The sequence below is a fragment of the Cryptomeria japonica genome, chromosome 2 (genome assembly GCF_030272615.1).
Source record: "Cryptomeria japonica chromosome 2, Sugi_1.0, whole genome shotgun sequence".
Lineage (NCBI taxonomy): Eukaryota > Viridiplantae > Streptophyta > Pinopsida > Cupressales > Cupressaceae > Cryptomeria > Cryptomeria japonica.
In genome coordinates, this window is record NC_081406.1 from 5,728,899 (window position 1) to 5,732,409 (window position 3,511).

Sequence of the window (3,511 nt, forward strand, 5' to 3'; positions counted from 1 at the left end):
CAAAAGATGGGTGAAAATATGGTGGAATTTTTAGAAATACCCACTTGATGATGTGTAAACCTAATGATGACAAAGTCGAGAAACCAAGTTGATCAAATAAAAATGCCAAAAAGGAGGGAAATGGAGGGAAATCAAATTTCCAAACCGTAGCTTTGTCATCCAGGCCTATTTCCAAGCCTAAACAGACAAAAGCGCGTATGGGTTACCTATGGTATAAAAAGCGCGTACGAGGTACTTATGGTGTAAGAAGCGTGTACATTCTATCTTAACTATAAAAAGCGTGTACGCGCTATTTGTACTATAAAAAGCGCGTACGTGCTATTTTTACTATAAATAGCGTGTACGGGATAAGTTTGTTTAAATTTTGGGAGTGTGTATAATATGCTATTGTGTATATATATATAATATGTGTATATACATATAATATATAATTTATATATAATATAAAAAATAAAAAATATATAATATTTATATATATGTATAATAATATATAATATATAAAATATATATATACACATGTGTGTATGTATGTGTATTGTCTCCTTCTCTCCCCCTCTCTCTCTCTCTCTCTCTCTCTCTCTCTCTCTCTCTCTCTCTCTCTTCCTCTCCCTCTCTCTCCCTCCCCCTCTATCTGTCTCTCTCCCTCCCTCTCCCTCTCTCCTCTTTTCCCTTCCTCCATACCCCATCTCTCTCTCTCTCTCTCTCTCTCTCTCTCTCTCTCTCTCTCTCTCTCTCTCTCTCTCTCTCTCTCTCTCTTCCTCTCCCTCCCTCCATCCCCTCTCTCTTCCTCTCCCTCCAATATATCTTCTTTTTGTTTGCATATATATAAGGTGATAAGAAGATTGACAAGGTGGTCGATTTTCTTTTTTTTTTAAAAGAAGATAGGATATAAAGTAGAACGTTTGAAGAAAATGAACATATTGGTTTCTTTGGATTGTGTGGATGTATTTGTTGGATAATATTTATGGGTCGTATGGTGTACTAAGGGGTCATATGGTGTATTATGACCCCTTAGGTGTCATTATGGGTCATATGGTGTTCTATGATCCCTTAGGAGACCATATGACCCCTTAGGACTCCATATGGTGTCTTTATGGGTCATATGGTATTCTATGACCCCTTAGGATACCATATGATCCCTTACATGTCATTAGAGGTCATATTGTTTCCTAAGAGGTCATATGGTGTCCTATGACCCCTTAGGATACCATATGACCCCTTAACACACCATACAACCCATAATGACACCATATGGTGTTCTAAGGGGACATACGATGCCATATGACCCCTCAGGACACCATACAACCCATAACAACACCATATGGTGTCCTAAAGAGTCATTTGGTGTTTTATGACCCCTTAGGACACTATTTGGCATCATTATAGGTCCTATGGTGTGCTCAGGGATCATATAGTGTCCTATGACCCCTTAGGATACCATATGACCCCTTAGATGTCGTTAGGGGTCATATTGTGTTCTAAGGGTCATATGGTGTCCTATGACCCATTAGGACACCATATAGTATCATTATGTGTCTTATGTTGTCATATGACTCCTAGGACACCTTATGACCACTTAGGACACCATATGGTGTCCTAAGGGGTCATATGGTCTCCTACAACCCCTTAGGACACTATTTGACCCCTTGGGACTCCATATGGTGTCATTGTGGGTCGTATGGTGTCCTAAGAGGTCATATAGTGTTTTATGACCCCTTAGGACACCATTTGGTGTCATTATGGGTTGTATGGTGTGCTAAAGGGTCACATGGTGTCTTATGACCCCTTGGGACTCCATATGACCTCTTACATGTCGTTATGGGTCATATGGTGTCCTAACAGGTCATATGGCATTCTATGATCCCTTAGGACACCATATGATCCCTTAGGACTCCATATGGTGTCATTATGGGTCGTATGGTGTCCTAAAGAGTCATATGGTATTATATGACCTCCTAGAACACCATATGATCCCTTAGGTGTCACTAGAGGTCATATGGTGTCCTATGACCCCTCAGGACACCATATGACCCCTTAAGACACCATACAACCCATAACGACATCATATGGTGTCCTAAGGGGTCATAGGATGCCATATGACCCCTCAGGATACCATACGACCCATAACACTACCATATGGTGCCCAAAAGGGTCATATGGTGTTCCATGACCCCTTAGGACACTATTTGGAATCATTATAGGTCCTTCGGTATTCTAAGGGATCATATAGTAACCTATGACCCATTAGATGTTGTTAGGGGTTGTATTGTGTTCTAAGGGTCATATGGTGTCCAATGACCCTTTGGACAACATATGGTATCGTTATGTGTCTTATGGTGTCGTATGACCCCTAGGATACCTTATGACCACTTAGGACACAATATGGTGTCATTAGGGGTCATATGGTGTCCTAAGGGGTCATATGGTCTCCTACAGCCGCTTAGGATGCTATTTGACCCCTTAGGACTCCATATGGTGTCGTTATAAGCCGTATGGTGTCCTAAGAGGTCATATAGTGTTTTATGACCCCTTAGGATACCAATTGGTGTCATTATGGGTCATATGGTGTGCTAAGGGGTCATATGGTGTCTTATGACCCCTTAGGACTCCATATGACCTCTTATGCGTCGTTATGGGTCATATGGTGTCCTAAGGAGTCATATGGTGTCCTATGACCCCTTAGAACACATGCATGGATCCCTAGGAGACCATACGACCCCTGGGAATACGTTTTGACCCTAGAGAGGAAGAGAGGGGGAGGAGAGGGAGGCAATGGGAGAGAGATACACCTAAGAAAGGAGGAGAGTGAGATAGAGACTGAGAGAGAGAGAGAGAGAGAGAGAGAGAGAGAGAGAGAGAGAGAGAGAGAGAGAGAGAGAGAGAGAGAGAGAGAGAGAGAGAGAGAGGGGGGGGGGGGGGGGAGGTATAGAGAGATCTGAGAGGTGGATAGAGGGATTGGGAGAGAGAGAGAGGGGGGGGAGAGGTATAGAGAGATCTGAGAGGTGAAGGGAGGTAAGGTGAGAGTGAGAGAAAGAGAGGGTGAGAGATAAAGAGATTCTGAGTGAGAGGGAGGAAGGGGTGGAAGGATATTACAAGAGACTAGAGAGAGAGAGGTGTGAAGAAAGGGAGACAGGGAGAGAGTGAGAAAGAGAGGTAATGAGAAAGGAAGAGAGGGAGAGGGAGAGAGAGAGAGAGAGAGAGAGAGAGAGAGAGAGAGAGAGAGAGAGAGAGAGAGAGAGAGAGAGAGGTTGATAGCTAGAAATGTGATAGAGAGAAGGAGAGAGACTTGAGAGAAAGAGAAATGGAGCGAGAGGGGGAGAGATAAAGAGAGTTAGAGGGAAAGAAATACTTGACAAAGGAAGAGAAAGGGAGGGGGAGGGAGAGGGAGAGAATGAGAGAGAGACACTTAAGAGAGGGGGAGAGAGTGAGAGATAGAGATATTTGAGAGAGGGAGAGAAAGAGATGGATATATGAAAGAGAGGGAGAGGGTGAGGGAGATGAGAAAGAGACG